Genomic DNA, 12,761 nt, shown 5'->3' with positions numbered 1-12,761 from the left:
CTATCCACAAAAGTAAAAAAACGATGGCCCATGAGGGGATCGAACCCGCGACCTTCGCGTTATTAGCACGACGCTCTAACCAACTGAGCTAATGGGCCGATGACAAAAATTAAAATAATCCACAGTATACTGTAGATATTGATAATGCATGTGTTACACATAAGACGGTAATCAAACGTAAATATAAAACGTGTCTATAATATTTTAATATTATAAATATTGAGAACACAGAAAATATTTTTGAATAATGACCAGATATATATGTCAGTAGCTCCATGCGACTTGCAACGTTCCTTATGGCAGATGAACATAGAATGTTTCGGTAAAGAAAGTTCATATGATAAGAGGTTTTAATATATATGTGTATAGATAATGACAGTTTATAATTTCACTATACTTGAGTATATTCCAAATAGAAAATAAATTAGCAAAATTATAATATCAATAATATTATTTAAGAACAGTGGTACATTACAAAATTAAATAACAATACATACTGATATGAACTGATAATAATTAAGTTTAATAAAGAGGTTTCATCAGTATCGGTCATCTAGGCTGAAGTAATAATGCAGTTGATCCAATTGAATTATCCACTAAATTGCAGAAAATTATCGTGACGCAAATGTTTATCATGTACAGACCTACACGCATAATTGACAATTGTATTAATTAATAAATGTAAAATTTTTATTAAAAAATTTAACGGGAGCGTAATTTGCAATGCCTTGTCTATATCCTTTAATACAACTACTCAATATCCGACAGTCAATAAATTAAATTACTTCAATCAAATTATAATTATTCTAAATTGAACGTTACATATCTAGTTACTATGGACTTTTTTAGCGTCATAGATCATCATAAAAAGTACATTTTAATCATCAATATACACATAAAATCTAGTGCCTGAGAACCGAGGACTAATAATAATAATTAAACATTGTAACATGATTGTTAAAGCATACAAAATAACAGTAATCAATTCTTTTTTCTTCTAGAGGTTCGTCACGCCCCTTAGATCATCTCATCACTTGTGTTTCATGGTACGCCGAAAACTGTACATAGAGTTATTAATAAAATATAGTAGGATAGAAAAGGTATATAAATCAGTCTATAATATATATTTAATTTCGATCAATTTAAGTTCATGTCAATTGAATCTTGTTTATTCTAGAAGAATAAACGCAAAAGATGCTTAATTACGTTGACTGTTTCCACAGACAATATACTACCTACTTATTGCATGTATGTAAGAGTCACTGTTATTTAAATGTTAGTGAAATGCTTGCTCACATGTCACAAAGGATGTGAGTATATATACATATATGTAATTAATCCTTTTGTATTATTATAATAGATAAAACTACAAAAGGATTAATGGCAATTATAACTGCATATACTATTATTACCATTAATAATAGAAAGTACAATGTAATATCACTTATAAGTTTTTATACTATGTAGGTATATACGATACTTGTATATACCTACATATATTCCTATAATTCTAGCCAAGTGTCATAAAATTGCCTACCATTCGAAATAACTATAAAATAACTATGCCAATTGGCGTTAATAATAATAATAATCTTTATTTGTCTCAAACAGAAACTTAATAACAATATTGTACTTTTATTCTCATTTTTATCACATATTATTTAAATTGCAAACAAGGTTTGCTTTATGGGGAGAATAATATTAAAAAAACTGTTATAATATTGATTTTTTTGTTTGTTATAATATTTTTCTTTATTACTAGGTAAGCAGTCTATTGTCTTCCGAACTCGTTGGTTTGTTAGGAATGAAGACGTGCGAGTATTTACAATTGCTCTACATTCAGGTGCGATATTTACGTATACAGCGTGTTTTAAATTATTTTATGAATAATATTTATAATAATATATGCAGCAACATCATCGCCTCATGGCTTCATGCCTTACCTTAAACTCACTTGGGTACTCTACTTGTTAATAATTCCTTAGAGTAACAACATCTATGCATTAGCGGTGTTCAAATAGATTTTAAGTGTCACCTTATATGATTCGCTTATAATGTGTAGGAAAATATCCAAGACATCATGCTATTAAAAACATTAAAGCAGAGGTATCTCATGTACTTACCTGATGAATAAGAAGTATTATTAGGAAATATATGGATATTATAGAAATGTAACGAGTACGTTAGCTGTATACAATGTGTCATACAAATGTAATTATATAATTAATAATTAGTAATTATAAATATATTCGCTAGAGTTCGCTACAAATGTTATTCATAATGCAAATATCCTTTCCATTTTGGAGCCGCCAGGGTTATTTAGTAATTCTTCCATGAGATTAAAGTCATTAACTTAACTTTAATACCATGGCAGAAGGGTCGCTGCATTTCACTGAGTCTAGGGCTACGCTGAAACACTATGTACAGGGACCAGGAAACATCATACTTATTTATACCAGTGGCCTTTAAAACTACAAAGAATTAGGAAGGTGCTTAGTGAATAGACGCCATGATATCTATTCTGGATCATATCCTGCTCAATTCTCTAGTTGTTGTTACTGTTATACTTTTCAGGTCGGGTACGAGATTGAACTATTTTAGTAAATTATGAGACAAAATTTAGTATATTTTTAAACGGTATGATATTTAAATTTGAGTGATGTTAAATAATTAATAATCTAAAAGTTATTATTTAATTTATGAAAAAACTCAATTTTGTTAATTGTTTCAAGATAAAAAAGTTCAAATCATACTATCATTAGAGTATAATAGTCTATGACTAATTAATAAGTAACAGCTAAATAATAACATTCTAGGAATACTAGAAAGATATTTTAAAGTATCAAGGTATATGTCACCACTCATATTCAATCCATTAAATTTGTTACACATACGAGGCGGCTGTGGAAACAAAGTAAGTACAAATAAATATATCAATGAAAGAGCAAGAGAACAACTAAAATGAAATATTATCCTATCAGTTAGCGATAGAAATAAGAATTTAATCAGATTACTTTTATTACTACCTATCTACAAAAATCTACTTGCCAACATTGTTTATCGAGTAATAATTTATGGCATTTCTTATCATAAAAACAACCAACTATATAGAATTACAAACTACATAAAATAGATACATTAATATCATTAGAAACAAATATATTTTGTTCGAAATATATATTTTTCGCTACTTCCTCTGCGTTTTTTATGGCATAAGATGACCTACATGATAGGGCTAACGCAGCATATGACCGTCTCTTTGATACCATTTATCGTCGTGCAAAAAGCTAAGAAGCAGATGGACAGATAAACAGACAGATGGAGACGTTGTCACATTAAAAATATTATTACAGAAATAAGGACTGATTATATTAATATAATTTCTATTCCTAGTTCTAACTATAGACTTATTATTTTCAGGATAACACCACTACGATATTAATAGATTCGGTCATGCCTTAAGATATCAAGCAGCTGGAATGAATCTGTGGGCAGTTGAATAATGTGCATATTTATTATATCACAATTAAATCACATATACTAAATCGTATTATAACTACTAAATTATTAATGCAAATTTCTTGGATGTATGTATGAATAATTAATTATTTATGCGGTGTTAAAAGTTCAGCTAAGTAAATGTCAGTAATTTTAATGTTCTCTTGCCAATTTTATACGCAGTTATATACACTGGTTTGTCTTCGGCAGGCTTAAGACCTTAGGGCATCTCAGTCTTTTTTTGCTTAATAGCAAAACTAAGGTACCTAGTTTTGTTATTATATAAAAAAAGTATTCATATAAATGCGTATTTTATGAATTATGTAGGTGAAGCCACGAAATAAGTCCTAGTAATATAAATATAGTCACATAATAGATAAAACGTCGGCTTTTTGGTTGTTATGAATTAAATAATAAAATAATAATAAGGAGCAACCTGTATATCATTAGCTCCCCGATGGAATTCCGATGTTACCTACTGTAGAAGTTAAATTATAACGATACTATTGCCGCGTGATATGTATGGGAAGAAACTCATTCTCACTCGACCGACGCTCACACCAATACGAACACTTTTTTAATAGATTTACTTTATTTTGACAGTATTATCATAACGTAGCATAGTATCAATAGCACGATTTAACTAATCTTAATGGTCATTACCTATCATATCATAAAATAAAAAAAAAACATTAAAAATATAATTCCGTAAATATAAAAAGTTAAGACAAAGAAATAGCCAAATTAGTTAGTGTACTATATTATCTATTGATTTTTTTTAATTCGTAGAATATATTTTTTGACCATATTTGTTACTGCTCGTGGTACCGTGGTACAAAGAACTATAGGCTATTCTCCCTCATTATTTTGATAATTTAGGTACATGTAGTATACAAATTATTAATTAGCTATCATATTATAGTGTCGCCATTGTGTTTAAAAGTAATTCTGAAAGAAGAATAACGAAAAAGCAATATATAGGTATACACCTACTTATTTGTAACAACTTCAATATTTACAATCAAAATAATAATTTATCATTAATATATGGCACCACTTTACAATGAGTTATTGATTATCTAGAGGCATGATGTAGCGAGAACAATAGAGCAGTAATGAGACACAGTTGGTATAATACATGACACTCGGACACGTACGACAAACAGAAAATAGGAAAGTTATGAAGTCGCCATGTTTTAGTATACATATATTGCATTTTTTTATTTTTATTCTTACTAACATTAAAGTCAGTACTTTAATTTTGGATAATAAAATTTGCTAGTAGATGTTTCATTTCAGGACGAAGTAGCGGGAAAAAGTAACTAACTTTAAGTAATAACTATGTATTAAGAATTTAATTCTTTTGGATGGATCACAGTTTTTTTAATTTATATTTTATTGTTTTTAATTTATATTTCTTATTTTTCAATAAAAGAAGCTGGGTCCGTATCCCACATATGTTATTTATTTATTACATTAACAGTAAAGATATTGATGAACGATGATTTTAAAAAATGTGGCGCAATTGAATAAAGTCGTAGTAAGTGCGAAATGTCATCATTGGTATCGAATGATGGAATGTATTAATATTAATATCATTTGCGATCTGAATATATATACATATTCATCATAGTTGTATCTGTAGGGTATCATTAAAAACCATTAGAAAGGTATGAATATTAGTCTTATGGAATATGTATATAAAATTATGCATTAGCAGTTATATAAGGGACATTTTCATTTCACACTTATTTATGCTCAATGGTATATGAGCATTGTCAAAAGGAAATCTATTGGTTTATCACATATTTAGTCCGACATATAATTTACAAACGAAAATTTTTAAAACCCATATAGAAATATATTTTAAATTAAATATATTCGCATGTCACTGTCTAACTTATCCCACTAAGTCTTTATTACGACTTCACAAACAATTTGACAGTGAAACAATCATTGTAAAATTGTTCCATTTACATGCATTCTATCAACTCATTACAATTTTTAATACTATTCAAAGCCTTTTAAATACTATATTTCATCCTACAAATGTGACTTAAATTTAGTTTAGAATGTAATGTTTGTTCTGTGTACGTTACAGTAGCGTATAATAGACGTCCGTTATAATCATACAACACTGTAATGTTATAATAATTACAAAGTAGCTGATCAATTCTCAATTTCTGCTTAACCCCAAAGTTATACTTAATTTGTTATTGGGCTGGACTGGTATTATGTTCCGTGTTAATCGACTCACACATTTTACCATCTAATAGTATAGGGCTGTCATCTCTTTTAGTTATCTTTTTTTTAAAACCCGTTAGTATTGAATGAATCCAAAGCAACATCAGGTAATCTTTCCAATCTGATGAGTTTATTAATTTCTTGAAGAACTATGTATTTAAAGATTTTATTTATTCTTATAACGTTGTTTTAATTGAACCACTAGTTAGTATACTTTACATTGAAATTTTTAATAAATTTTTACCTTTCGTTTTATTAACATAAATTTAGCGAAGATAAGATAGATATATATATAGAATTTAATCTATTTCCGATATACTTATAGATTGTATAAAGTAACCCTATACTATAGTAGGTAAAGAATGTGATATAAAGTGAGAAGTAGAGCTTACTCTATCTATATGATATTATTTAAGTAGTAGGTTCCTACTTGTGATAATTTGACCAAATAATTAGATTAATTTTGTATAAGAAAATGTAAATCACATTATAGGTTTCCTGAACTATGTATTTAATAATAATAGGTATGTTATGTCATAAAAACTGCTATGAAATTATCTAGTAACACTAATGTTTTCGATATCTCTGGACTCTGTAATATAAAAAAATATAGCTTAAACTGCCGTAATAATTAAAACATTAATTAATTATGCTTTAAATATGTATTTTAAATGAATTACGATGGAGTTGAGTAATATATTTTAAATATTATTAATTCGCATGAAGACTTTCTCGTCGTGTTAACACGATGTTTCTAATCTATGTAAATAATAACCGACGGAATCAATTGCATTCTGTATCCTTAATATTTATGATATGAATATAAAATACTATTCACACTTTAGTAAAGAAGCGTGAAGTGTCCAATTTACATTACTTTTATGGTAATTGCTTTATATGTTTACTAATATATATCTATGTTGAAATCTTTTACGTGATAGATAGAGTCAATAGAATGCCTATGGTTATTATTCTTTCTTAATCCCCTTTCATATTCGCTACTTCTAGTATTAAATTATATATTATTTATATGTATTTTCTATTATTTTGAATACATGAAACTAAAACTCAATCATGAAGAACCTCTGTTAAATATTATTATACACTTCAATTTAATAAATTTAATTACTCCACGCTATCGATAATTTAATTAGGATTTGAAAGCTAAACCGCTAAGATAACACCTGCTAAAGACAATGGTTTAGCGATTTAGCACACCGCTTTACTTCCAATGGTCAGGTTCGATGCGATCATTGGAAGTAAAGCGGTGTGCTAAATCGGTAAGCGGTATTGATCTGGATGTTTTTTCTATGTATATTATGTATGTATTTAATATATATATATATTTATATTAGTTGTCTAGTAATACAAGTTCTGCTTAGCTTGGGAATAAATGGCGCTTTGTGCATTATTATTTTAATTTAATTTTTATTGAAAGTTTACACATATTTTGTATACGTTCTCATTTTTTTTAATAACTTTAACGGTAACTGAAATACACAATTTCAACATGCAGGGGAAAAGGAATCTCATTGTAGAAGTCTGTTGTCGATTGTGTGTAAACTGCCTTAGATACCGATAGTAGTACAATAATACGAATATAACACATAGTGCTGCGGAATAAAAGAAATTGTATGATACAAGTGGATTCACTTACAATTTACGCAACTGTATACTGTCGGCCCATTAGCTCAGTTGGTTAGAGCGTCGTGCTAATAACGCGAAGGTCGCGGGTTCGATCCCCTCATGGGCCATTTCTTTTTCAACAATATTTATTTAAAAAGCAGTAATATTTTATATTGTTTCATTCAAATCCGAATAAATAAATAACCAAGTTTTAACATTCAAAACGATGTATGTACTAACCGTGTAATTCAATAAAATAATACAGTATAATTTAGTAAATTTATCAGAATTTTGATAATAGATAGATATGTACTTAAAGTGTTTTAGTAATAAAAAGATGCAGTTTCTTAGAGAAGAAATAGTTTTTATTATTGGCTTGTAAGAAAACAACAGAATCTGTCAACTTAAAAAAAGGTTTATAAAATCAAATCCTTTATACAAGTGGGAAACACATGGCTGTATAGGCTGAGTCGTTTTGGCTTTCTCAGAAACAGGAATAACCTAACCCAAAAAAAAAAGTGGGTAACATGTAAACATTAATACATTTATGCTGACACACGCTTAATAAATTTGACAACCCATTCTATCTCTTGCTCTTTCTAATGTACTCTCGTACAGTAGTGTAAAAGTAACTATATCGAAATGGATTTGTTTGCCACTTTGTCTAGACTTCTAATAGCCATGCTTGGGCGGCCGTCCAAACAACGGTGTATCGAGCGCTCGACATGATTGCGACGTATATAAAAATAAGCACTAAGTATCTATTTACTTAAATAAACAACCATTAAGCGGCTTTCAAAATTCATGCAAATTTAGAACAAGTGGTCTTTGGCATGATTTACAATAGGTATTACAGTAATACGACATCTTACGGTCATGTTCATCTCCTTTTCATTTCTAACATAATTTTAAGCCCTCCTTTTACTACAGCAATCTTCTATGATAATTAATTAAATTATCTATAGGTGCAAGCACAGCAATTAGGTTAGGAAATAGTAGATATTAGACTGGTCACGTTATAGATACATCTCTATTTTATATTAGTATTTAAGAATATTGTATAAAACACAAAACTGATAATATAAACGTAATATAATGAAGAATATTGGTGCAATACCTAAACGAGCCTTTTTACCTTTATAATAAATTGAATGCTTCTCTTCATTTAAAAACATAGCTTCTTCATCAATATTCAGTGTCGTGTTATGAATATCGACAATACGTAGGTAAATAATGTATTTTGTGCTTTAACTTTTAAATAGTCTTTTCACTTTTAGCAAAGTGGAGATAGAACAAATGAGTATTCTGTAAAATATAACGGTTTCATCCGTAAGAATGAAAAACCTGGTCCATCTTATGTTAGTATTAGTAGCCCGCCCAGGCTTTGCTTAGATAGATAGGTCATAAATTGAGGAATATCATATATATTAATATAATATTTGAAACAATGTGCCTTTTAAGTAATAAAATAATTGCTCAGCAATTCCGAAGTTTTCTTTCCTTTTAATGAAATTTGCTCTTCCTCTTTCTGATATTAGTAGGTATAATTAACAAAGTATATTAAATGTATAATTTACCACAGTCTACTACAAAAATAAAAATGGATCTTCTATCGTTTGTAATTTCATAATTTAGCGCCTACTTGGTACTTATTTGGAAATACCTATAACTATGACTGGTTAGGTGACATGTTCACTGTTTGCACAACAACTTAACTGTCAAGTGATTTAAGTGAGCCTTACACCGAATACTGCCTTGCACTGTTTCGCGAAATTTGTCATTAAACGACAGAATGGCATCTCTGTAAGCGTAGCGACCACCGTCGCGGTGTCACGTACTCTCCAGCACACTCGTAAAACACTGGTAATACAGCTTTCTTTGGAAAACGTAACTATAATAATGCAAACTAGAAATTATGTCACTTCAAAGAAATGCGTGCGTTTATTTTGGTGATTTCTTGTGAATTTGTTTTTACAAAATATCATCATGAAAATTTTTGTGTTGAAACTCAGAACGGTGAAGCACTTAAAGCAGATGCAGGTCATATCATTTGTGCTACTTTTATTTTACACAATGTTAGTCCCACCTGTTGAAAGGTGGCAAGCGTTATCTGACGATGTAATAATCACCACATATATCACCAAGCACACTGAAATGCAAGTCATAAATTATAACAGGATTTTTTTTAAAAAGAAACCTTTGTTACAAAATAATTACAACTATTCGTAATTGATCATGACATTTAAACGTAAGTGGATTGTGAATAGAATTTAAATATGGAAACAGTACATGTAATATTTAGGTTTAAGTTTTTTGAAATATATTACAATAGATTACAATACAAATTACATAATTAGAACCAACATGTTAGACATATCTACTTAATATTTTAACATAACCTAATTGTACAACTAAGAACTAAAATATAAAGCTTAAAAAAAAATATAATATGATGACTAAAATATATTATTAAAAGGGGTCCCTTTAGGCAACATTCCGAAGATACTGGCAGCGTTCCCTCTTTGAATAGCTAAGTTAAGTTTTAAGTTGCAATTTGCAGAACTTGATTAAACACAAATTTTTGCTTATTTATGTAATTTCTGTTACATCCGTATTTCATTCTCATGAGATAATCAATAATTGTATACCCAATCATTATGTAGTCACATCATGATAATGGTAATAAATTTTTCATATTTATATTTGGGCTCGTTTCATTATGTTTAGGGACGCACCGAAGAGCCATTCTTGCTCATCAACAGTACTGATCCTTAGACCGTCACCTAGTGTGTATTTATCTTATCCTTATTCCATTCTCATTGGAAAAAATATTATTACTATTAAAAGTTAATTGTGAACTAATATTTAGTTATTTTCGTTTAGAATATCTATTAGTAATTAATATTCATTATTTGAACACAAATTAATGATCCTCATTTATTTATTGGTTTTGAAAAGCGATAGTCATTTGTCCGGACATACAGAACTGTCGATGATACTTGTAATTTGTGAGCAATAAACTTTCGGATTTTGTGGCATCTGCTACGATGCCCATGATCCCAACAAGGTGATCTACATGTTGACCGTTGACATTTCAGTTATTCTCACGGCCTCTTTCACAATTTAGTCAGCCTTGCCAAACACTATTTCGGTTCACTTACAGTGTTTCTAGTCATATTACCGATTTTTAATAGGCATTTTGTTTTTATCATTAGCAATCGTTATTTTCGTTTTGTTAATGGTACATAAAATTTAATTTTTATTCATTTACCTTACGCCACCTTATTCTTATCTCTAATCTTTTATTCAATTGTAGGTATAAAACATTATTTCTTATTACAGAAGAAATAAAATAGTCCATTTTATTTAAAAATGGAATAATTTTCTGATTTTGTGCCTACCTATTTTTTTTAGAATCTGCACAGATAATACTGTTAATTCGAAAAAATCAACGTATGTCTATTCTTTTATATTGATTCGAATTATAATTCGAATTTCGTTTCGAATTATTATTTGAATTTGGAATTCATATGGTAATAAATTATTTCAGGACAGTATCTGACATTTAAGTCAAAGATAGATATTGTAGAGTAAATAGTGGATTACGTGTATATCTTGACATCTAATCTGTGGCGCGAACATTCGAGAAACGGATCGTTATAGAGAAATAGAAATAGTACACATTGAAATTAAGGAGAAGTAAAGGCTAAAAATAAACATTAACTGACCATAAAAAAGTTTATAATTTGACTGTAGTTTTGTTTGTGAATTTAAATTGATACTTCTTTACTACGATTGAAGGAATTTAATTTAAGTAACTTATGACTATTAGATACATGCCTATAAAATTATATTGACTTAGACATTGTAGCTGATTTTTAATTAGTGATTCGTGAAAATTACAGACATAGGCATGCAAAACCTTGCACTTATTAATTTAGAGAGGTTTCGTTAAGAGACCTGACTTTAGAATATTTTTGTCTTTAAAAATTGTAATTTTACATTTTATTGTTTTTGATATTTAACAATTTTTTTAGCAAGTCTAATTTTAACATATTTAAGCTATGTTAGTACAAATTGACTTGAACATCATAAAATGAAACACTGGGCTAGTAGGTATGAAAATGTAGATATTAAGATTAATAACCATTTAATAAGAATGTATTTACGTATAAACTGAAATTAGTACTTTAAATTCGAATCGTATAAACTTCAAAAATATAAACATAAGTAGTAAAATATGAATGCCTTCAACTGGATTTGATAAGAGATTCTATTACTGATGTAATAGAATCTCTATTAGTGACTTCATTATTATATATATACCTACTTTCATGTAATTTACCTGCCTGTTATGGTAAATACTGCTGATTAATAATGTTTAATATAACATCATATGTACTGTACCAATATTTCGCTAAATAAATTATTTCATTTCATTTCTGACAATACACTTCATTTGGTCAGCTTTCAGGCTGTGCTCTATGAACCCTGAACGAAAATCTGGTTAAAGTCTGGTAAATTCTATCTTCATGACCATTCTACAGTGGTGCCCTGCCAGCGTATACGATACCAACGTATGTCGTTTTATAAGAAGTAACCCTATTTTCTCTTTCATCTTTCAACAAAAGCCTATGAAATAAAACATCTTGCCTTTGTGACACATATTATACTTAACATTATTTTCATAGAAACACTTGTGTAAAAGTTTTACACACATATATACACCTACAATTTTGATGTTCTATATTTATGTAAGTCGTAACACGCACTTATAGACAGAAACACTAGATTTTTTTTCAGAGAGTAATATTTTATATATTATACTTATATAGAGGGACAATATACTTTGGTGAAGACATAGTGTCAAGAATTAAAGCAGTGCACAATGAACCTTTTTATTTACCATTACGATTTCATTTGTTTAAATGGTATTAATTTCAGTTCGGATAATGCAGCAAAAATATGGTATTGAACAACTGATGACTGTAATCCTCATTAATTTAGTTTAAATACCAGTAAATTGAGTGTGTAAATCAGTCACGCTCCGTATCACAGATATACGGCGATATATTTTTATTGCTTTTAACTGATATCTTGGACTTGCTCACCTATTTTAATTTATTAATAGCGCACCAGGAATATCACTAGTTATTTCGGGACTCCTGTCATCTGGTAGCGTGGCCGAGCGGTCTAAGGCGCTGGTTTAAGGCACCAGTCTCTTCGGAGGCGTGGGTTCGAATCCCACCGCTGCCATCTTTTTTGTAATAGTAAGTTGTACAGTTTAAATTATGCGCATATTGGTTGCACAGTACATATACATAAAAAAGCTTTCAAATTCTGAAGATTAATAATTACTGTTAGTTACTGGGTTATGTGACTATGTCGTAGTT

At 29.1% G+C, this 12,761-nt stretch overlaps 3 non-coding genes across 3 annotated transcripts; 2 read left to right on the top strand and 1 right to left on the bottom strand.

Moving 5' to 3' along the window:
* Positions 1–24: 24 nt before the first annotated feature.
* On the bottom strand, positions 25–98 carry Trnai-aau (transfer RNA isoleucine (anticodon AAU)). The gene has a single exon. It is a non-coding gene; the product is annotated as a tRNA-Ile (tRNA).
* Positions 99–7,422: 7,324 nt separating this feature from the next.
* On the top strand, positions 7,423–7,496 carry Trnai-aau (transfer RNA isoleucine (anticodon AAU)). The gene has a single exon. It is a non-coding gene; the product is annotated as a tRNA-Ile (tRNA).
* Positions 7,497–12,542: 5,046 nt separating this feature from the next.
* Trnal-aag (transfer RNA leucine (anticodon AAG)) lies at positions 12,543–12,624 on the top strand. Its single transcript has one exon. It is a non-coding gene; the product is annotated as a tRNA-Leu (tRNA).
* The last annotated feature ends 137 nt before the right edge of the window (positions 12,625–12,761 follow it).

The sequence above is a fragment of the Achroia grisella genome, unplaced genomic scaffold (genome assembly GCF_030625045.1).
Source record: "Achroia grisella isolate CSIRO2021 unplaced genomic scaffold, CSIRO_AGI_Agris_v1 utg906, whole genome shotgun sequence".
Taxonomy (NCBI): Eukaryota; Metazoa; Arthropoda; class Insecta; order Lepidoptera; family Pyralidae; genus Achroia; species Achroia grisella.
Note: the sequence above shows the minus strand (reverse complement) of the source record. Positions and strands in the feature narration are given on the sequence as shown.